The sequence below is a fragment of the Macrobrachium rosenbergii genome, chromosome 55 (genome assembly GCF_040412425.1).
Source record: "Macrobrachium rosenbergii isolate ZJJX-2024 chromosome 55, ASM4041242v1, whole genome shotgun sequence".
Taxonomy (NCBI): Eukaryota; Metazoa; Arthropoda; class Malacostraca; order Decapoda; family Palaemonidae; genus Macrobrachium; species Macrobrachium rosenbergii.
In genome coordinates this window covers 81,648,236-81,674,162 of record NC_089795.1, presented here as the reverse complement: position 1 = coordinate 81,674,162, position 25,927 = coordinate 81,648,236, and positions in this window count along the sequence as shown.

Genomic DNA, 25,927 nt, shown 5'->3' with positions numbered 1-25,927 from the left:
AACGAAGGTTGTCTGACGTGTATTAATGGTTTAACTGAGAACTGACAGGTAAGTGGGAAGTTCCTTAGCAAAATAGTTCGTCGAATAATGTTCCATAAATTACAAGAGCAAATTACCTTTTTATGTAAAGAACCGTAAAGTTATTTGAAGTTTAAAAACTTTGGTGGATAAATCAGCCAGTTTTATTATTTTTTTTGCATTGCAAGATACGAAATATTTTGTATTCATATTACCTCAAGAGTGCCAAAGAGGAAATGTTTTCCTCAGATAAGTAGAAGAATTTTCTTCCTTGTAAACTGTACAGTTTACAGTTTCCAAGGAAGAAAATTCAATTTGCACAAAACGGTTCTCATCTATTTTGCATCTCTGAGCAAAAATTGGCAAAGTCTTTTTGTTGATGAAACGAATTGCACCCAAGCAGTAAAGAAACTGAATTTTAAGGAATGTACCTACACAAGAGGCACTTAGGCGATGAATGTATATACATGTTTCACTCTTGTTTTAGAGATTACATTTAGAATTCATCGTAATTTTTCATCTGATTCCGTATATCTTAAACTCCGGGAATCTCGTTCTGCGTAATAACATTTCTCCTTTCATAATCACTGAAACTCGGCGGCAAATCAATGAAGAGGCTTTAGATAACATTAATAACCAGAAATTTGAATCACTCCATAGACCGACCACGCACGTATTAATCATAACCGAATCAAGCAAGAGATTTCAGGTCCTATTCATCACGAACTTTCGGATTACTTCGGTAACCAGAGAGTTCCAATCGCATTAATCAACAGACTTCAGAACCACATCAATCACGAGATCTCTTCTGCGTAATTACTGTGGTCATTATAGTGGATTTCATCTTTTTAGTATATACATTAAGTATTTATTTTCAAATCCTTTCTTATTATTTTTTTAAATTAATCTTTTCTCTTGAACTTCATCTTTCTTACGTAATTACTGTGGCCATTATAGAGGATTTCATCTTTTTAGTTATACATTAAGTAACTATGTGATTCTCAAATCCTTTAATTTTTTTTAAATTAACCTTTTCTCTTGAGTTTCATCTTTCTTACGTAATTACTGTGGTCATTATAGTAGATTTCATCTTTTTAGTATACTGTATACATTAAGTAACTATATGATTTTCAAGTCCTTTCTTATTTTTTCAAATTAATCTTTCCTCTTGATCTTCATCTTTCTTGCGTAATTACTGTGGTCATTATAGCGGATTTCATCTTTTATTATATACATTAAGTAACTATATGATTTCCAAATCCTTTCTTATTCTTTTAATTAATCTTTTCTCTTGGGTTTCATCTTTCTTACGTAATCACTGTGGTCATTACAGCTGATTTCATCTTTTTAGTGTCTACATTAACTAACTATATGACTTTCAAATCCTTTCTTATTTTTTTCAAATTAATCTTTCCTCTTGAGCTGCATCTTTCTTACGTGAATGTCCTCGCCAGCCGTATCCGGAATAATCCTTACATCCAATATTCCTTCGTCCTAAGCTTACCGGATTCCAAATTCACCATGTCCTGGAAATTACTCTCATGTCGTTTTGTTTTTTGCTTTTTTTCTCTCTCCTAGATGTTTCTCTCTTCGTTCTACTCATGTACAGTTCCACGTCTGTCATATTATAGCTCAAACAATTCGTGGTTGATTGATTTACAGATTTTAGGCATAATTGCCAAGCGCTGGGACAACTAAGGCCATTCAGCGCTGAAACGGAAATTGACAGCGAAAAATTTTGAAAGGTGTAACAGGAGGAAAACCTCGCAGTTGCACTATGAATCCCATTGTTAGGCGAGGGTGGAAAGTAAGATGGAAGAAAGCGAATATGGACGGAGGTTCAGTAAAAGGAATGAAAGAGGTTGCAGCTAGGGGCCGAAGGGACGCTGCAAAGAACCTTAGCAATGCCTACATTGCACCGCATGAGGTGCAATGACGGCGCCACTACGGGGTCAAATAGTTCACGAAATCTTCACAAGTATAACAGAAAAGGATTGTACCTTCGATGTCCTAACTTCTGTTTACAACCCAAACATATATTTCAGAATAAATGTTATTACAATTGTTAATTTTGTTATCAAGAGTGTTCTCGATCCTTTCGTTCAGGCTTTTCCGTAGGGATTGTTTAATACATAAAGCATACTGTAGATGGCCACTCGTTATCTGAGACTGACCAAAGGGCAATTATGCTGCTTGTAACCCATAATGCAAAAAGGTCTGTGCTAACGAACAGGTTTTTCCAGAAGCTGTGCTTGTTTAATTCTACAATATAAAACACAAAGTGTATCCATACATTTATCCCCTTTCACTTTTTAACCGTCACAAACTCTTAGACAAAATGAAAAGCAATTTATAACAAAAGCAATTTCCTAAATATTACAGCCATTTATTGACAGGACACGTATATTTGTAGCATAAAAAAATCGAATAGGATAAATTCTAGAATTTTGTTTAACATGTAAATCAATCTAGCCCAAGCCCGAAGTAGAGAACGAAAAGGAGTAAGTTCCTCGTTGGATGGGTTGGTATAATTCTCGGCTAGCACTCTGCTGGGCCCGCGTTCGAGTCTTCGGCCGGCCAATGAAGAATTAGAGGAATTTATTTCTGGTGGTAGAAATTCATTTCTTAGTATAATGTGGTTCGGATTCCACAATAAGCTGTAGGTCCCGTTGCTAGGTAACCAACTGGTTCTTAGCCACGTAAAATAAGTCTAATCCTTCGGGCCAGCCCTAGGAGAGCTGTAAATCAGCTCAGTGGTCTGGTTAAACTAAGGTACACTTAACTATTTACAACTCTGGATATAAGCAATAAGCAATATAGCTGCCTCCATAGTAATGCTGGGTCAACAATCTGGTGAAAACGGAAGCAAGAAGAGAAATCCAATATTCAAAAACAGAATAAACAAAACAAAGATGGGGCCACGCAATCAAACTGCTAATTTTCACAAAAGTAACACTCTTAAAGTTAACGAAGGATGATGCTAAAATAAAAAAGCAATTCATTGCTCTGTACGTCAGTAGCATTCTAACCCGAACAACTGTTGTTATAATGAGGCAAATTTGGATCCTAATCTGACGTACCGACATGAATAATAATCTGAAATGGGGGGTGAGAAGGGGTGAAATATAAAATGTTAAAAATGCTGGGCAATGTAATTGAAGCAACTATCTTAACAGGAGAGAGAGAGAGAGAGAGAGAGAGAGTTTATTGGTTGTCATTCAGAGTTATCTCAGGCAGCGCCGGTTTGGTGAGCTATTGTGTGTGCGTGTGTGTATATATATGTATATGTATATATGTATATATATGTATATACACATATCACGACTGTCCATTTATTCTGGCGCTGATGTTCTTTTCCGCTGTAACGCTAGTTTGATATAAATCAATCAACCGGCAGGAAATCATTAATGGACTTCTCCCTTGAAGTGATTACCAACTAGCGTCATTAAAAGACAGTAGTTGAAGGATTAAGTAAATGCCGAGGAAGACGGATTCTAATGTGTAAAGAATTTGTAAATGAGAATTATGAAGAGCTGTAATGAAGACACTAAGAATTATCAAGAGCTACAATGAAGAAAATAAGAATTATGAAGAGCTATAATGAAGAATATAAGAATCATGAGAGAATATAGCAAATAATAATCCTGAAATGAAATATTTTAGATAACCCTTGTGAAATTTAATACTGAAAAAATTACTTAGAAATTAGATATTGTAAGCAGTGACTTTTAAATGAAGTACCTGATGTTAAATAGAGTAGTTTTATTTAAAATTCATTATTTACAATATTTCCGTTCAAAATAATTGTTTCAAGCATTTTATTTCAAAAGGGCGTTCTACAATATTTCATTTCTGGATTATTATTTTTAAATGAATGTTTCTTTATTTAACAACCTTTGAATAGAATATATCAAAAACGATCTTAAATTAAAACCTGCAATTAGCGATCGAAGTGAAACATCGTCAATAATTCAAAAATGAAAAATTTTTAATACTGATTACGAAACAGAAAAACACTACTCTAAATTTAAGCATTACGAATGTCGACAAAGAACGTAAGCCTTACAATTAATGATCCGGAACTTGATAACATTACTGTAAACGATCGTTTTTGAAGTTCAAAAGCAGTCTATTTCCTCCTAACGACTTTTCTGCGTCTTTGAAGCAAAGTCCGAATGAATTATCTCTTTTGCTTCCTCTTTTTCTTATCAGCCTCTTTAATGACGAGAGAAATAAACTGAAAAAGAGAAAACATGAATCTCTTCGACAACAAAAGATATCAAATGAATTACAAACACAGATGGAAAAAGCGTTTTCAATCTTAGATCAAAGAAGGGCAATTGAGAAAAGTGAAGGCAAAAAAAAAACGAAAGAAAGAAAGATGTTTTCTCCACGATGCAAAGATAAGACGAAGAAGAAAGATTGAATACGACAGGAAAATGGTTTTATTGCTTCTTTTACAACGAACGGGGGAGAGAGAAGGAGGATTAATGAAGCTGAATTAAGCTGCCGCCAACTATTTCTGGAAAAATCAGACAGGGTTTGGAAAGCGTTTGTCGGCTTTTTGCAATTTCTCTCGTCCAACTGGAAACTCGCCGGGATAATGTACCCTCTACTGTCAGACTTTGGATATCTCTTCCTACTTCCGTTTTCCGTGGCACAAATAACCTTCCATTCTTCAAGAGGCCGGGTCGTTATGCCTTACTATTTATCCTTGATCCTTCTTCAAGACGCCAGGATAATGTACCCTCTACTGTCAGACTTTGGATATCTCTTCCTACTCCCGTTTTCCCTGACACGTATAACCTTCTATTCTTCAAGAGGCCGGGAGATTAAGATCCACTATTTATCCTTCACCCTTCTTCAGCACGCCGGGATAATGTACCGTCTACTGTCAGACTTTGGACATTTCTTCCTACTTCCGTTTTTCCTGACACGAATAACCTTCCATTCTTCAAGAGGCCGGGAGATTAAGCTCCACTATTCATACTTCACCCTTCTTTTACCAGTTTATCTTAAAAAAAAAACTGAAATTACATGATAGAAATAATTAACTATCGCCACGCGTCGCATGTTACATTAAGTTCTCGACCTTCAGTGTTGACACGAAAATACGAAGGCAGTAAAACTTTTCCTTCGAGTTGCTTGCGTGTTGTCGCTGATGTGCTTTCAGTATATTTCTTCAGCTCCTTTTTCCATTAACTTTCCGCTGCCTACTGCAGTCCTACTTACATGTAGCACTGCAGAATGTCTCTTTAGAATGAAGTAATTATTTTTACACTTTTACAGGAACTGTAAACTGTCCTCTTAAACTTTCAATTAATTTTTACTATTTTTTGTCAGTTATCGAGACTCAGACTACAGGAGTGATATAAGTTTGTCAGCTGTCTATAGTTATTTCTATGGAAATCTTCCTTTCCTTTTCCGACCACTTTTTTTTTATTATAAAATGCAGGAGAATGGCAAACAAGGAAGGTGACATAATATTGGTTTGTGGACATTATCAAATGCCATCTCGTAATCTAGAAAAGTCGTCAAAAGGGGATTTCTAGTTTTTTTTAATTCCTTACACTGTTGCACAATATATCTTAACACAAACATTTGATCAGTGCATATCCTTCTTTTCTAAAAACAGCTTGACATCTCTTACGAATTTATTCAAATCTCTTGAAGTGTTGCACAATATACCTTAACACAAATATCTGATCTGAGCAACTCTTACCTTTTCTAAGATCAGCTTGTTTATCTCTAAGCTTTTGTTAATTTTTTCCCAGCGTATTGAGAAGCAGCATACTGAATTGTTTCAGTATAACTGAAGTAAATGCAATGCCTCCATAGTTATCTCAGTCAGTCAGGTCACTATCCTTTGACAGTCTAGCTGTCTAACAATTCCCAATCGTCAGCCTTTGTTTCCTCATTTCACGTCCTGCAATCAGTCCAGTAAGTGCAAGACATTGTCATTTCAATTTCACCTAAAGTCATTTCTGCACTGATTTCACCATGATTTGGTGTTTGCCATCTCTTGTGTGACTTCATTATTTTCCACTTCAAAAAGTGTGAATTCTTTATTTAGCACATTCCGGTCTTTATCAGCTCTGGTTTATCAGTTAAATTATTCCCCCTCTTAGTTTTTATTCATGACCTCACAAAAATGTTCTGATCAGCATTGTCTCTCTTCGTCTTCTGGTATTATTATTATTATTATTATTATTATTATTATTATTATTATTATTATTATTATTATTATTATTATTATTATTATTATCCCTCTTTTCTGACAGGATAACACCAATGCCACTCCAAGAGGACATGGCTTTGTACATATCATCAGCCTGCTTGTCCAAATATTCTTTCTTATATGTATTCTCGCTCCTCGTTTTACTTCATTATTTAGTTTTGAGTGCTCAGCACCTCCCACTTTGAGTTCTCATCCATCCCTGAAATTTGTCTACAAGTATCTTTTGGTTTTCTCTGCTCTCTATTGTATTCCAGGTCTCATCTGATGCTTCTGTCTTGTTAACCCATATCCGGGTACTTCTTTTCCAGGAGATTGATACTTTTCTTGGTGCTAAATCAGTCCTCAGTGATTGTTTGTTCCACCTCATGTACGGTTTTAACACTAAAAAATCTATTTCGATACTGAACTGCAAAAGCCATTCGATGTTCGTATTCAAGCAACTTTACAGTAGTAAATCTAGATGCTTTCTTAATTTCATTTAATAAATGTACTAAAGGATACAGCGTTGCAGGTAGTGTGCAGATCCTAGTTAGCAAAAGCCCCTGCCATTGCCCACTAGTTTTTAACAAGTTCGCACTCATGAAACTTCATCATAGTACATCAGATACTTTCTTAACTTCATTTAACAAATGTACTAAAGGACAGAGCGTTCCTTGTAGCTTGAAGATCATAGTAAACGAATGCCCTTGCCATTGCCACTAGTTTTTGACAAGCTTATCCGATGATTTCTGGTGTTCATTATGAGCAAGGCCATAGTTTTGGACAGCAAATCTAGTCTTTACCTTAAGGGGTGTCAGGGCAGCAAATGCTCCCGTCTTGAGCTCGGGGCCCAAATCCAGATACTTTCAGATGGGCCAGCTGGACCTGACTCTCGCCATGGGACAAGAGAGCAATAATTCACTGAAGGTATTTTATATCATATATCGGTTATCCCAAAAATATCCTAACATATAGAGATGTTACATACATATAAGCACAGGCATATATATATATATATATATATATATATATATATATATATATATATATATATATATATATATATATATATATATATATATATAATATATATATATATATATATATATATATATATTATATTTTTTATATACATGTATATATATATTTATAAAAATATATACATATTTATACATATATAATTACACACATATAATATACAAATATATATTTATGTATGTATATATATATATATATAATATATATATATATATATATATATATATATATATATATATATATATATATATATAAAATCTTGATATACTGATGAAGTTGACAGCTGAAGGAGAGTAAGTTCAGACTGTTCTCTCAGAAGCGAAAATAACGAACCTATCAAACTGAAGACAGGACAAAGGTGGAATGAGGAAAGTCTAATTTGATCAGCACGTGCAGACATCAGTGAATGACAACTTTCAGTCTAAAAGCAAAAAATAGAGCGGCCCAAAAATGGAAGGGAAGAAAAAAAAAAACGGGTTTTCTTCGCGATAAACAACGGGAAATTGCTTCGTCCTAGACAGTGTTCGTATTTACTCCCGTTAAAAATTAGTCGTATTATATGCGAAACAAATAATAAGATATTAATATATCATTTCTGACAAGCACTTGCAACCATGCGCGCACACACATACTCATATATGTATATATAATATACATACACACACATATATATACATATATATATATATATATATATATATATATATATATATATTTATATATTTATATATATATAAATATTGTATATATGTGTGTTTGTACATGTATAACTGAATCACGAAAATATGGAACGTGATGAATATATAAATAACGACAAAACCCACGAAGGAAAGAGAAACAATGGAGTGCTGCAAGGCCTTTCGACTTATGGTCCTTTACTTAGCAGACTCAAGTAAAGGACTATACATGCATGTATGTATGTATGTATGTATGTATGTATGTATGTATGTATGTATATAATATATATATATATATATATATATATATATAATATATATATATATATATATATATATATATATATACAAATACACAATTGAAAAATTAAACAACAGGCCAAGAACTTAAATATGTAAAAAAATAAATAAAAATACACATTTCTGCTCAGTACACAAAAGCACTTGGCTTACATGTTTTATTACTACTTTAAAACTTAATTACAATACACCGTTATGTAGTTACACCCGAAACAGGAATATGCCCTACCATTAATGTAGATTTACCACCTTGCAAATGGTACCATATTACCATGATCTGACACGACCTAAGATTACTCTCACCAGAGAGTATAACAGATGCAATCACTGTTACATAACGGCTAATGCCAGGCTTACTTAGTTCAATTCCCTATTACATAACCTCAGATAGAAGGGGGAAAGAGATAATATATATTAAGCACTAATATCTAAAAAGTTAAACCCTCACCTACATACTTGAACTGATTATTACTAATTGCCACTCCAAAGAGAGAGAGAGAGAGAGAGAGAGAGAGAGAGAGAGAGAGAGAGAGAGAGAGAGAGAGAGAGAGAGAGAGACCGGATCTATAATAAGCAGCATTATATAACAGAATGCCAATCTTTATGAACTTTCATTTATAAGAGAGGAATATTTTATATTTTCTCCCTTCCTTATAGTTATTGTGTTCATATTCAGATTTTCTTTTTCTGGTCATTACAATAAGTGAACTGAAGAAATCTGGAAGTCCTGAATAATGAAAATGTCAGATGGCTACATAAGTTCATAACGAGAGCAGATTTATTTTTTGCCACTATTCCTTAAACAATACGACAAATAATAGTATTTTACTAGTATTTCCATTGAAAATGCTTTAAATAATCTGGAATTGATTTACAAATTGTTACTTTAAGAAAATATTTGTACATATGAATATAAAGGTATGGCAATATCTAGTAGGCTACAGTTTATTATATCATTTTAAGGATTTGAACGTACACGATTTATAATATAAATATATATATATATATATATATATATATATATATATATATATGTAATGTATGTATATATATATACATACATGTGTGTACGTATGCATATATACATATATATATATATATATATATATATATAAACATTACATCCATATATATATAATATATATATATATATATATATATATATATATATATATATATATATATATATATATAAATAAACATATCCATATATACATAATATATATATATATATATATATATATATATATATATATATATATATATATATATATATATATTTGTGTATGTGTACACAGACCTTGCACAAGTTGAGGGAATAATTAATAAATAATAAATTCCTGTTATAGGAATTAATTCTACGGGGTTGCCACCCAGTTCTCACAAAGTATTTTAAGATGAGGTTGTATCCCCACGTACACTCCACAACTGATTGCTGCCTGTCGTACTTAACTAACAATCAGGTAATTAATTCACTCCTAAGGTCAACAGGGAAAAATAGGATTTTTCAGGAAACAGTCTTCAATCGTTCCCAGGCGGTTGGAATGCAAATCGTAATTAGTGCCCTTTAACCAAGGAGGAATAATTAATATATACACACATATAAATATACATTCATATGTGTATGTGTATGTATATATATATATATATATATATATATATATATATATATGTGTGTGTGTGTGTGTGTGTATGTGTACACAACCCTAAGATATTTGCCTTCTGTAGGGCATTTCATCAAAAGGGAGGGTTTTCGGTATTTCAACCAGTCTTTATAGACAATGGTGCTATTCCTATGCCTTTTTCCTTAATCCCAAGCTAACGCTGGTACCCATTCACAGCTGGTGGTAGCAGGCCAAGCGCTTACACGGACCTTGCAAATGCAGGCTAAGTACTCTTCCACTAAACAACAACACATACTCATTCACACACAAATGTAACAATATAATTGCTCGTATATATATATATATATATATATATATATATATATATATATATATATATATATATATATATATATATAACATTAAGCTACAAATAACGTTTAATATCCACTAAAGGTAAAAGCGAATTGGATAATAAATGATATTATACCTTAATGTTTGTGTATAAAAAAATGTCACGGTGTGTGATGAAAATTCTTAATATATATATATATACATATATATATACATATATATATATATATATATATATATATATATATATATATATATATATATATATAATATATATATATATGAAAGTGTAAAATATATGTATATATATATATATATATATATATATATATATATTATATATATATATATATATATATATATATATATATATATATAGTAAATTACATATAAATACGTTCAGAATAAGAGAATAATAAATTATGAAGGAGAGGCCGATCAACATTATATTGCAATTGGAAGACATCTTGAGCACAATCTGATGATGACAGGAATAACCAAAGTTTTCCATTCATTTTAATGGACGACCTAAATGAAGAAATATTCTTATACATCATAAAACGAAAACTTTAACTTTTTTCTCACATTTCTTCGAATGAAGCTCCTGAAAAAATATTTGTAAAGACAGAAATTTATGATGTCTTCACCTTTCCTTTGGAGAAATTCTATACATCTACCGCCTTGAGTTTTTTTCTTCTTTCGTTTTTGCCTTATCAAAAGAATTTTGACACATCTTTCAGTAATTTTCAGTAACGGCGTCTTACAGAAGCGTTGGAATTATTCTTAAAATCTTACTTTTTTTCACTTCAGTTTCTTGCAGCGAGAAGTATTTTTAAGTTCGCAGAAAAAAGTTATATTTTGAAAATATAATGATTGTAAATTATGCAGTAAGTAGCCTACTCAGGAATAGCACAGAAATGAATGAGTCGAATGGCGCAATTATTATGCACCATAAACACTCCAAGATAAAGAGCGACCAAATATACACACCACCAAAAATATATATATACATATACTGTATATATATTACATATATGTACATATATATATATTACATATATATATTATATATATATATGCTATATATATATATATATATAATATATATGTGTGTGTGTGTGTGTGTGTGTGTGTGTGTGTATTATATATATAATTAAAAGATGGAAAAAAGTTTAACGAGGGATTCAAATCGCAACACCTGAAATAAACACCTCATCCTTGTACGTCATAACACGTATCGTTAGCGTTGCCTTTGACAACCAGAAAGAAGAGGAAGAAAAAAAAACGAAAATGGTGGAAAAAACGAACCCTTGGCTCGGCTCTTCACCCAAACCGGGAGGTAAAAAAAAGAAAAAAGAAAAAAAAACTGTAGCTCTACGACGCAACAGGCAGTCACACAGAGTTTATTGGTGGGACTTTTTTTCTTTATTGTAGTTCGCCAGGACAAATCATCTCGGATTGTTATTCTCGTTTGATGGTTTGTTGGCTTGATTTTTCTTCGTTAGCGTCGTGTATCTTTGTAACGATTTCTTTGTTTGCACGTTGCTGATGGCTACTTTTTTCACGTTTCGTAGACTGTTAAATCCTTTCCGAGCTTGATTTTTGATCTCTCTCTCTCCCCCTCTCTCTCTCCTCTTCTTCTTCTATGGACTGCCAACTCCTTTTTTTGCTCTCTCTCTCTCTCTCTCTCTCTCTCTCTCTCTCTCTCTCTCTCTCTCTTCATCATGAACCACCAACTCCTTTGCAAGCTTAATATTTGTTCTCTCTCTCTCTCTCTCTCTCTCTCTCTCTCTCTCTCTCTCTCTCTCTCTTCTTCTTCTTCTTCTTCTTCTTCTTCTTCTTCTTCTTCTTCTCCTCCTCTTCTTCTTCTTCTATGGACTGCTAAATCCTGTCCATGCTTGATTTTTGCTCTCTCTCTCTCTCTCTCTCTCTCTCTCTCTCTTCTTCTTCTTCTTCTTCTTCCTCTTTCTCTTCTTCTCCTCCTCCTCCTCCTCTTCTTCTTCTTCTTCTCACAGCTTGTATATAAGAACAAGAATTCTGTCCACGCTAACGATCATAACAAAACACCTTAGAATAAGAGATTCTGGTGATTTCCCTAAGCTTGAAAACAATTACCCGACTACGAACCAACGAACGTTCTCTGTCGATGCTTCTGTAGGTAAACAAGCTTCGGCTACACGATCGTATCTGGCCGGAGGCTTATTTTCAGAACCTACACCTTCTGTGTTTTCCTTATGCGCCTTTGTTTGGCCAGCTGAGCGAAAATGGATATAAGCATTTTTGTTCCTCCTTATCCTGCATATACAAATGCGTCCCCGTGTCATTCAGGTTTATTGATCGTAAAAGGAAGGTGTTCTGATTACTCACGTTGCTCGTGTGTATGGACGCACATACGCTGACATACAAACACGCGCGCACACACACACACACACATATATATACAGTTGGTAATGTATGTATGTGTGATAACAATAATGTATACTGCTATATATATATATACATACTGTATATAATGACAGGACCTCATCGAAACTGGATGGTATCTGGCGGAGATATTTATTCAATAAGTCACAAACTTTTTCAGGACTAACAGTCCTCATTGTTAAGTCCTGGAGAGCTTGTAGCTTTATTGAATAAATAACGCTCCGCTGAATCCATCCGGTTTCAAATGAACCTGTCGGCCAATTGCTAATGCACAGATAATTGTGTAAATGATAAAGATAAAATTATATATATACTGCATATACTGTCTATATATATATATATATATATATATATATATATATATATATATATATATATATACAATATTATATACAATGTGTGAGTGAGATCACAGGAAATACGTGATATAAAACTACTGTATTAAAAATATGTATACACTAGAATTTTTATAACATGTATTTCACTGTGGATCTTACCTCACATTTCTGAAAGTACGACACAGTACTTATATATATATATATATATATATATATATATATATATATATATATATATATATATATATATATATATATATATATATATAAATATTTTACACATTACACCCCTTGTTTTACACGCATTTCTCAACCAAACTAGTCACTCTCCCAAATACAATTTAAACACATAAACTTGTCTTCCATCATAATTTTTCTTTATTACCTATTTTCAGTAAATTACATTCTCAGCAAACTCCACATTACCCTATTCACTCTACAGTATCACGGCCTTTTTTGCTAGGTCCATGCATGCCATTCTGTTATCAGCATCCTGTTCCTGGTCTAAACTCATACTAGTCTACCTCTATTAATATTCCTGTTATCTGTATCACTTTCCTCAATCAATATCCTATCACATACATACACACTGGTATACCAAGATATACCATGCCCTATAATTCTTAGTGCCCTCTATCACCTTCATCCCTACATAAAGGAACAAATTTTACTATCTATCCATTCCACTGGAACCTTGACATCATCCAGACATACCTTATACACCCTGGTCAGTCGCTCGGTGAAACTTCCACCATTATATAGCAGCTCCTTCAGCTACTGGTGCAAACATTTCATTCATCAATCTTTTAACTGACACCTTTACATTCCTAACAGTCACTTTCAAAATCATTCTCGAGCATACAATTACCCCTTCCATTCATGCAACAGTCAACTCTGCCTCTCTTCTCTAACCTACTTTCAACACACCAACCCCGAACTGAGTTTTCTCCAGAAAGCATCTTTATATCTGCAGCTTTAGTTCTGATATTCATCTGCTCCACTCGACCATTCAATTCTTCCTTGGAACCAACTTCTTTTTCTCCTCAAGTCCTTGCGCACACTCTTTCCAACTTTCTTTTTATTACATGGTTTCTCTTCCTGTCCCACCCTTCTCTCGACATTTATCCATCCTCCTGTATTCCTGTAAACGTTCTTCATTTCTCTCTTCCAGCTGCGCCTCAGGCAATTTGTTTACTTACTCGTACACCAAAGTTTTCATTTCCCCGTCCAACCAGTCGCTGTTCCTATTTCCTGTTACCAAAATCCTAAACCACCAAATGGAATCACACACACACACACACACACACACACACACACACACACACACACACATATATATATATATATATATATATATATATATATATATATATATATATATATATATATATATTTATTACTGTACATATATACACAGAATACACACATACAGAGAGAGAGAGAGAGAGAGAGAGAGAGAGAGAGAGAGAGAGAGAGAGAGAGAGCAACGAAAGTTTGTTTTCTCGAATAAACCAGAATTATAAATAGAAAGGTGAATAGACATATTTGTAAGTTAGTTCAACCACACCAGTGGTTCTGGGATTATTTCGTCTAACTCTTTACTACGTGGATCTGGACATTATCTCTAACATTTGTTAAAAACACTTATGTCCGACTACACATTGGAATTGAATATTATGTGGCAGATGACTGGAGAGAAAGAGAGAGAGAGTGAGAGAGAAACAGCTGACTTTGGAACTGGATATAAGGTGGCAGATGGTGATGATAATGAGAGCAAATGAAATGATAATGATAATGAGTGGCAGATGCGAGATGAGAAGGTGATGATGATATGAGAAGAGAGAGAGAGAGAGAGAGCTGACTTTGGAATTGGATAAGGTGGCAGATGTTGACGATGGAGAGAGAGAGACTGCGTTTGGAATAGGATATAGGCGGCAGATGCGTTTGATGATATAAGGCGGCGATGATGATGATGATGATGAGAGAGAGAGAGAGAGAGAGAGAGCTGCGTTTGGAATAGGATATAAGGCGGCAGATGATGATGATGAGAGAGAGAGAGAGAGAGAGAGAGAGAGAGAGAGAGAGAGAGACGTTTGGAATTTGATATAAGGCGGCAGATGATGATGATGATGATGATGAAGATGAGTTAGACAGAACTGCGTTTGGAATGGGATACAAGGCGGCAGATGATGATGATGATGATGATGCTGCGTTTGGAATTGGATAGGATAAGGGGCATGATTGATGATGATGATGATGATGATAGAGAAGAAAGTGAGCTGCGTTTGGAATTTGATATAATGTTGCAGATGATGATGATTATGAAGAGAGAGCCCTGAGTGTTATCCATCGAAGTTTTGCTTGGGAAACTTTTATGGCATACCCAGTCTTATTCTGGGAACAGCTTCATCATACAGACCTAGAGATGTTGGAATAATGCCTACAGGGTCCCAGGTGATTAGTATTCTCTACGCCTAGAGTAAGATTTATATATATATTTTTTTTTTTGCCTTTCAGCCGGGTGGAAAAAGTGTAAAACATAACATGCATCAAATGTTTTATATTTTATGCCTCGTTGGCGTCCAAGTATCGTAGACATCATGCCATTAGCGAGATCTGTTGGTCTATGACCTAAAACTTTTAACAAAAAGTTTGTAATTTTAACGGTTATCATTTCGCAAACATTTCTTTTTATCGAATTAGAATAATTTTTTTTTTTTCAGAATAAGAATGCATTTTTTCTACACTTTTACTACATTTTTCTGAGTTATTTATTTTTAAGGTAATCTTAAACTTGTATTGTCAAATATATTCCCGAAGTCAATTCACTCAGTCTCTAAAAAAAATGTGCGCATTTTTAAGCCATTTCAGAACAAAATCTAAATTCCAAATATTTTTTTCTATTTTGCTTCGTTTCCACTGTTCAAATACATTACGTAAATGGCAATCTTGTGATTGCATCGTTCTCCCTTCGCTAAGTATATGGTAATCTGTCTAGTGGCAAATCCTTATTTTCTTTTCAAATAACTTAATTAATGAAGCGAAGAAATAATGTTTAGCTTAATGCTAGCAATACTTCACTTCTTCGTTTTCCCTTATTTAATATCATATTCAAATACGCTAGTAATCACTAAAGTAATTCTGCAGTTTCGAATAATTGACGATTAGGCCTATGTCACAATTATCGGAAGCAGAAAATCCGACCAAATTAGATTACAAGCCACAGTCTTCGAAAAGGAATAAAAATTACGATGAAAAGATATACACCAAATAATTTCATAATTTATCATTCACTGGATGCCAGAATTTATTAAGAGGTAAAAGGAATTATACTTCTTTGCATCTATACTATGCTAAGTTTAAGTGCTGTTACTGTGGCAAGATTACCTCAGTCTCCCCAGGGAACACTTAGTCAATAAATTAGCATTCATAAAAAACGGTTTCCTCATTTTTTTTTTCCGCAAGGAAATGTTTTTTAGTTGAGTTACCCAGAATAATGAGAGAGAGAGAGAGAGAGAGAGAGAGACATTGCAACAACGTAAATATATTGAAAGTGAGACTATGATTACAACCGACAGTGAGAGAGAGAGAAAGAGAGAGAGAGATAAAGTGCTTATTTCCAGAGAAAGAATGAGAAAAGGGCTTCTGTCGAAATACACAGAAAGATACTAAAACAGCGTAAAAGACTGAGAAAGATACGACCAGCATGAGATGGATGGGTGGTCAGACAGATGATAGATGAGAAGGAACTAGCACATAATCCAAATACAAACAAAACTTAATGTATATATATACATACATACATATATATATATATATGTATATATAATAATATATAATATATATATATATATATATATATATATACTGTATATACATACATACATACATACATACACTCCATCAATGGTGGATGAGCCTATCTTTCTCTTAAGACTAGCGACAACCACAGGTCACGACACTGCTTACCGAAGAATACTAATGTGACTGTGGTAAGTGGTACAACTTAGACCATGATATTCTGGGCAATGCCAATATCTGGGGTACAGGTATAACGCACCTCAAGGCATATGAACAATTTATACAACGATTTGGGCAATCTAGTGAGGAAATGCCCTTAAGTGGATGATGGGCTGCTTCCGGGGCCGAAAGCTATAATCATGCTTTTCGGGCCTGTGTGGTGCCTGAAAAGAAAATAACGGCATATTCAATGTTTTACGCGGAGCAAAAGGCACCAAGTGGCTGGGGAATAAACTCTGTAGCCTATACCCTTCAATGACATTGCGATAAAAATACATATGGAATAAAATATTAGCTCTTGGGGTCAATATCTGAGGGTGGAGGTGTAGAAGAGGGGAAATGTAATATACTGATTTTTTTATTTTTAAAGAAGCAAGTTGGACATTTTCCTGGCATGGAACAACAGTGGAAGGGAAGTTTGAGCAGGAATGGGGAAGACAACGAGTGATTGTGTCTAGGGTGGCTGAAAGGTGTAAATCTAGGAAGACCTAGCACTTGTTGTGCCAGGGAGAATATGGGGGTAGGTGGAAGAGTAAAAATCTGCTAGTTGGAGGATTCTGCGTCCAAGTTATATGTTCATCAGTGCAGCTGGAAAAGAAAAATGGTGAGAACAAGTTGGCTACGTGTTATCACAGAGCATGTGGAGGGCAAGTTAATGGATTCAAGTGAGATAGAGGAATAGCTGGATATACATACATATACACATACATACATACACTCACACATGTGTATTTATAAATATATATATACATATACTGCATATATACACACACATGTATATATATATACATACACACACACACATATATATATATATAAATTATATATATATATATATATATATATATATATATAAATTATATATATATATATATATATATATATATATATATATATATATAGACAGAGAGAGAGAGAAGACTGAGTACATCATTTTCCGTATGAAAGAAACACGAACGCAACACATGACGTATTTTCAAATCATAAAACAAAGTTATTGACAGGCTGTCTGTATCAGAAGTTAAGCCTTTATTTGAGTGACGAAAGGCAGAAATTCTATGAAAGCGCCGGCTGTATTTTAATCTTTGAAGGCAACTGATTGATGTGGTTGTTAATATTTTCCGTTATGAAAAATGTAATGAAATCTTTCGCTACCCAGTTTTTAAAAGTTCCCGTATTGCATCGAGCTGAAACACCATTACGGACACATTAATTGATGAACTACAAGTATATCTTACCTGCAGTTAAAATTGCGTGGTGATATTTATATATATATATATATATATATATATATATATATATATATATATATATATATATATATATATATATATATATATGTATATATAATATACGCATTCACACACAGACTCATATATATATATATATATATATATATATATATATATATATATATAAAATAATATACATACATACATATATATAAATAATGTATATAAATTTTTGACAAAAGTTCAAATACCAATAAATTCCTTTATTTTGCACCATCCTAAAACAATTTGCTGATTAAACTGAAACGTGAGGCTCTGGATAATGGTACAGTGAAGGAATTAGTAACAAATGTTATCTTCCTCCCGAGTCAAAAAATCCTATAAAAATCGCCTTTTTTTTCCCTTTACAAAATCAAGCCTAGTTCTCGGTTTTAATGACCACAGTTTTTGGGATGCTAGTTCGTGAGACTAAATAATAATAATAATAATAATAATAATAATAATAATAATAATAATAATAATAATAATAATAATAATAAAAATGAAAATTGATAATAACAACAATGGTGAAGGGATCCACAGTGAAGTAAGTGTAAATATATATATTGGAAATATGTATACAATATATTTTAATATATGTTTTTACTTACACCACTGTGGGTTTCTTCACCATTTTAGTGACTCGTGTTATTATGAGATTTTTATGAATAATAATAATAATAATAATAATAATAATAATAATAATAATAATAATAATAATAGGAAAAAGACCTTCTTTAAAACAGGTTTTGTTAAACAAAATGGCAGTTTCAATAGCATTTATTTTATATAGTAAACGCTCAATTGATAAGATAAATTGAGCGTTTACTATATAAAATAAATGCTGTTGAAACTGCCAATTTGTTTAACAAAACCAATCATAATAATAATAATAATAATAATAATAATAATAATAATAATAATAATAATAATGAATATTGTTAGCACCGTGTGCAATTAATGAGATGAAAAAGAAAGAGGAAGTTACCAAACACTAATGAATAACCTTGAACATTTTCAGATACCAACAAACACAGTTTAAACGAACTTGACCTTTGAACTTTCGAGCCCTAAAATCGTTAGCCCTCCCGTCTACGTCAAGTATGGCGAATTTTATCTTCCTCTCCGTCTTTCATGACACTGAGTCAATTCTTCAGTAGCGCGAAATAATATTTTGGGCCGAGATACTTTCCTGCCATCTTTGTTCCCCTATTCGGACGAATTGTGACCAGATTATGGTCATGAGTTTGAAAAAATCACAAACTGAAGAACAAATGTATTTAAAAAAAAAAATCATACATTTTTGGAGCGCCATGCTCCTCCCTCTTCAGTGTGTGTGGAAAAATTAAGTATATTTTAGTTTAACCAGACCACTGAGCTGATTAACAGCTCTCCTAGGGCTGGCCCGAAGGATTAGATTTATTTTACGTGGCTAAGAACCAAGTGGTTACCTGGCAACGGGACCTACAGCTTATTGTGTAATCCGAACCACATTATGACGAGAAATGAATTTCTAGCACCAGAAATAAATTCCTCTAATTCTTCATTTGGCCGGTCGGAGAATCGAACGCTGGGCCAACAGCGTGCTAGCCGAAGCTCTACTACCCTCAATGAAGAACTGGCGTGTGTGGAATGAGTCAAGTTACAAGCCCAACTATTTCATCCATTATGAGTCAAGGCCACCGAAAATAGATCTATCTTTCGGTGGCCTTGGTTTAATGCTGTATGAGCCGCGCCCTATGAAACTTAACCACGGCTCGGTGTTGGCCTGTCTTATATCGTTACCAGAAGCACGATTATGGCTAACTTTAACATTAAATAAAATAAAAACTAGAGGGGCTAGAGGGCTACAATTTGGTATGTTTGATGACTGGAGGGTGGATGATCGACATACTAATTTGCAGCCCTCTCGCCTCAGTAGTTTTTAAGATTTGAGGGTGGACAGAAAAAAGTGCAGCCAGAATAAAGTGCGGACGGACAAACAAAGCCGTCACATTAGTTTTCTTTACAGAAACTAAAATGTGATTCTATAAAACATAATAAAAAGGAATATTCTATAACACATAATAAAAATGAGATACTCTATAAAACATAAAAAAAAAAGACATTCTATAAAACATAATATATATATATATATATATATATATATATATATATATAAATATATATATATATATATATATATATATAATCTACTAGCAACTTTTCAATAGATACGTATATAATGGTAACAACCACAATGCCCTCTTAACTTCTCGGATTCTTCACACTTTCTGGATAAGTTTGTCACTATAAAGCCTTAGATCCACATGCAAGAAATATGAAGTAATTCTGACGTCCGGTAGCAGGATTCGAACCCGCATCCCGAGTAATCGGAACGGAAGATCGTCAGGTAGTGTATGAATTCTTCTTGTATCCATTTGCTTATCACAACTTTGCCTTTAGGTCTCAGTTAAGTCAGTTAACAAAGTGAAATGTAACAATAAGTTGAATATTCTCGGCTGAGTTTATTTACAGTATAAATAGGAGTAGTATATTCAACAGCGTTTAAGTTCATTTGAATTTATTCAATATTATTCAAATTTATTTCAAAGCTTACAGCCTTCGGGTTCTGGACTGCTAATATCTTAGTAAATTCCGGCAAGAACTTCAACAACAATCGTGTATACAAATGGTAAATACACACACACACACACACACACACACACACACATATATATATATATATATATATATATATATAAATATATAAAGATAATAATAAAAGATAAAATCCAAAGGGGAAACACTGGAGTGCTGCAAGGCCTTTCGACTGTCTGTCGTCCTTTACTTAACAGTCTGCTAAGTAAAGGACTGAGGGCACTCCAGTGTTCCCTTTCCTTCATCAGATTTATCTTTATTATATATTCATCACTATCACCATATTTTTGGGTTACTTCATATAATATATATATACATATATAATACATATATGTATATATATTATATGTACATACATACATATTTCATATATATATATATATATATGTGTGTGTGTGTGTGTGTGTGTGTGTGTGACTGTGAAATATTTTCTGTTAAAACAGAATTCCATCAAACAGAAGGAGCCCATAAAAACGCCAAAATATAGAAAGTAATTGCTATATTTCAGAGATCAACTGTCTCTCTCTTCAGGCAAGTAATGAATGAGAGGAGTTACATAAAAGCGGCTTTTATACCAGAAGGTCCATAGGTCAGCCGTTACGTCACTGCAGTTGACAATTTCTCTTTAATCTTCTTAATAGTAGACTGGAGGTATATTTTATCTATGATATATATAATGCGTGTGTGTGTTTGTGTTCGCCTATGCGCTCTGATGTGTAACGAAGGGTAACGAAAGAGATTAAACGAAACATACTCCTAATCACAATTATGACTGGACGAGCAAATATTTCCGCCTATTCTCTCGAAATATGAAATCTCATTTATTATTCACCCCAAATCATTTCTGTAAACTGCTGCCAGTATTAAAACCATTATTACGAAAGAAAGTGTCCTAACAGATTCCAGGTAAAGAGAGCAAAGGATCAAAATTCTTCACATACTAGATCCCCCATGAACACGGACTAATTACGTCTTCCGTCTGAACTAGGGTAATCGAATTATTATCAGGGGCATATTCAGTATAGTACTCTTATTTCAACTATGATCTTCGCATCTATCCTGAAATACATTTACAAATTTCACTGGCTAATCTTTCTTCCCTCATTTTTATGACAGTGAGCTGATGAAGAGCATCAGTTAATACCTCCTCTTCAAAATGTATTTTAAGAATGTATGAAGTAGCCTAATCTTTGACCCCCTTATCGTAATCCTTAAAAGTACTAGGTAATCTTTAGTATTATTATATACGCCATATCCATAGATTCGTCTGTCCAATAGCCAACTTTTAACTATTATACACTTTATGAACTGTGTAAAAGGTATCAATTATTCAATGGTCCGTTACTTGTTTCAGAAAACCTTTCCGGGCCTTGGCAGTGTTCCTCCATGCATTATTCTTCGCGTCTATCCTTTATAAAAGCAATTCAATGCATAGGTTTCACGCCACGCTTGCTCTCTGTCCTCCTACCCTACTGCTTTTCACTCCTCCTCTTTTACAGCAGTATACCTCCTCTTTAATTCCTACTACTGCCAGCTTCCTAGAGTTCTCCCCCACCATCTGTCTTCCTCTTCCTCTGAAAAACTTTCGTTATTCCATACCAATTTCCTCACCCCTTTATTACTCCTGTTCGGTCTCTTCTCTGTCCGATTGTTTCTTCGTGTTTATCGCCGTCACGGCGTCCCCTATGTGATCTCTTTTTGTTTTATTTTCTTTATTTTCCTTACTGTCTCATTCTTTGCTCCCAATTTCTCCTGCAGCGCAGGTCCTCTTTTCTCTTCACCTTCTTTATCACAAGTTCTCCTATTCTGAGTAAATTGTAAAATTGTGGTCAGGGTCTCCTACTGCTCAGCAAGATCATTCAATCCTGAGAGAATTCACGCCTCTCCTTTCTCTTCTTCGCTTCAATAGCTGTTTAATTTCGTTCTTGTATTATTATTATTATTATTCTCCTTCCCGCTCTTCCCCTTCCTGGCTATCAGGATCATACCGAAATTAATATTTCACGCATAAGCAATCATCCGCAAATCCCAGAGCAACGTTCTCCACTTCACATCACGATGATGATGTTAAAATAATCCCTCCTGTTTAATGGGCCTGCTTCTCCATACAGCAATTCTGAGCGATCAACACCTGACCAAATAAAATGAAAGGCTTTCTTGTAATGATATGTCAACAGACTGCCCGCGGAAATTAACGAGGGGAACTAATAAGCAATAAGTCCAGAAATTGTCAGGATAAAATTGAGAAAATAACACATTAAGTATTTGCACTCAATGATAATGAAAGCCATGAATTAGGAAGTTAACGCTTACACATGTGCATAAATACACGTTTGCGTAATTGTACGCATGCACACTCGTATAAAACACGTTTAAATGAAAGTATGTATGAAATTTCTACTTGCATGTTTTACTCTTTTTGTATTTTGTACCAACAGCCTCAATTTCACGCGGAGGGCGCATGTGTGCCTTTGATGCTGAAGCAAGCATTACCTTAAATTTAACGGAAAGCACATTATTATTCCCCAATCCTAGTTTCAATTATCCTTATGTCAACTGACACGACTCAAGTGAGATTATGCTTTCGCTGTGGCTTCCCTTTTGTTTGCTTATTATTCTCGCTTTGTTGTTGGCCTTCTTGAAATGTAAAAAAAAAAAAAAAAGATAAGTTTACACGTTTTCATTTCGTGACACGGATCTTGATGTGAATTTTTTTTTTTTTTTAGCAGTGGGATGTAATCCCGATTCATTTAAATAAGCTTTTGCAATAACAGAGAAACGGAAATTTAACACAAACCTGTTCTTTGAACTTTCATCTAATCTCACGGACATTTCCGCAAAATACGTGCAAATCAAAGTGACATTTCCAGCTACATTTCATCATGATGTCCGTCTGCATGATAAAGAAAATTATAATTTTTTTTATATATATATTTTCTTTAATGATTTTCATGCTGACGGTGATGAGACGGGCAAAAAAAAAATAAATATAAATAAATAAACCAACTTCCATTTTCAGTGTTTCACTTAACTCTTCTTATAAGTGGGTCTATCCGGTAGAAAAAAAATATTTTTTTTGTGGGGGGACGAATTAACTAACAAATGCATTCACTTGGGCCAGAAAAACCACGAGGCTTTGAAACCCTCTCTTTTCCTTCCCCCTTTTCTTTAGTTGTTTCCATCAGAGATAAATGAGGTCATTAGGAAAGAATAGAAAAAAAAGAACTGAAAATACTTCGGCTACAACACCTATATAAGTCTACTTCAGGGATGACAAACGTTCTTCTTAGAATGAGTTACATAAATCATAAATTTCTGAAAACTTGTAAGGGAGCAGAGGACGCTGTAACTTACCCAAGTTATTACAGAAAGTTTGATATAGTGCTTTTAACTTTAGTGGTTCCCTAATGTACGTCATCCATAAAAAAAATAAATAAAAATAAAAAGGAACGTATTTTATGAAAGAACTTTCGGTAAAACTTTACTTTAGTTGCGCGCCCTGATTCCCACCAATCGCCGACCGGAACAGGTTACGGTCTTTTTGGGGGATCCAGGGGGCAAGCCTCCCGGCGAGGTCAGGGCACGTCGCCCTAAGTTAGATTAGGTAAGTAAGACCTGGTTAGGTCAGGACCTACCATTATACGAAAGGTTATGTATATTTATGTTATGAGGAACCTGACCCGGTCGACAACTGGCGGGAATCAGGCTGCGCAACTAATGTAAAGTTTTACCCCTTTACTAATGAATTTCGTTCTCTATGTTTTTTGCTTAATTGTTTCATTTAATTATAGAGCGCGGACATAAAGTCTAAAATTATGTTCTAGACTAGAGAGTATAGCTGAATAAACATTTCTCAAGATAAGTGTCACTGACACTGCATGACATGGGGTCTAAAATTGTGTTCTAGGCCTAGAAAGAGTAGTTCTTTCTCTTGTGGAATTTCAAAGTAAACCAAAAAACGTGAGATTAAGGAAGTGTCTTACAATCAAATGAGACAGTTATGCGGTATGATATTAACAAAGTAAGAACTGACGACAGAACGAAATTCTTTAGTAAATGAGGCTTGGAAGAGTAGCAGACTTAATTTTCAATTTATATATGAACTTTGCACTGATATTATCTGAACGATTCCAGTACCTCTTTACTCATTTCTAGCTGAACCCCATCAAGCACAGGCCGAGATAAATTTGACACCTGTACTGAGATAACTAAATACTTCCTCAACGTTGGAGCCGGAAGCCATATAATTTAATAAACGCCAACACAAATAAAACAAAATGAAGTACACAGAGAACGTTAAAGAAACACATGGCAGAAGGACTGTGTATATTTCAGACGCCTCAGGCGCACTTATCAATACACTGGAGAAGGAACAGAGATAAACAGATTACTTCTCGCTCTCTTTCATATAAACTCTGCTGACCTCCGACTGACTATCAGCGAGAAAAGCAGTTGTTGAAAGAATTTGCTAGCGTATATTTAGATCTATTGTGGCGTGTTGTCTTTCGCATATTCTGTAAATTTTGCGATATAGATAGACAGATAGATAGACATATACTAATGATGTCCAAGTCCCTCTGTATTCCAGTTCAGAACCCAAAAACCAGATATCATTACTTAAAGAGACCAACCAAGGTATTATACTGGATTCCTTTCCATTCCTGAAATGCCATTCGCTCCGAGAGTTCGGGTCGTTTCGGCCCCAAGTCTTTCAGGCCGTAAGCACGTTTACGTGCAAAATGGGCGCCGTGTTTAGTACCAGCCCCTTGGGGATGTACGTAAAACATAAAATAATGTCTGTAAATGTCAAAAACACAACGTCTCGCGTTGTTTTGGATGCTACGGCCTAAATGAACTATACGGCCGAAACGACCAGGAACGCGCCCCGATAACCACCCCGATTGCATGCACCTGAAGACAACGTTGCCAGAAACCCTTTTCACGAGCAACCGCACTATTAAAACTATTGACGTGATCCTGGAAAATGTCAGACACAGAAACCCTTAAGCATTCCTGGATGCTCTTT